We start from the raw sequence: 275 nt of genomic DNA on the forward strand, positions 1-275 counted from the left end.
ATCTTAATTGCATTTGGATCGCTCACCTTCTCGTCTCGACGTGTTTTGATACGAACAGTTCGGACTCTTTGTATTTTTTGATACGGTGTATTAGCCTAGGGGATGTTTTACCAGGTAGCCTACGTAGAATTAAGGGTAGCAGGGGGCACTCCCGAGCCATCACGTATCTATTTAACCCGCAGCGGCGTTTGTGCCTTGCTATGATGTTTACTTCGAAGTATTGCAAATAAAAGCATCCAAGGGTGCCTGCCTGCGCCTCCTTCTTGCGTCAGGCC

Source organism: Eurypyga helias, unplaced genomic scaffold (assembly GCF_000690775.1).
Source record: "Eurypyga helias isolate BGI_N326 unplaced genomic scaffold, ASM69077v1 scaffold13641, whole genome shotgun sequence".
Classification (NCBI taxonomy): Eukaryota; Metazoa; Chordata; class Aves; order Eurypygiformes; family Eurypygidae; genus Eurypyga; species Eurypyga helias.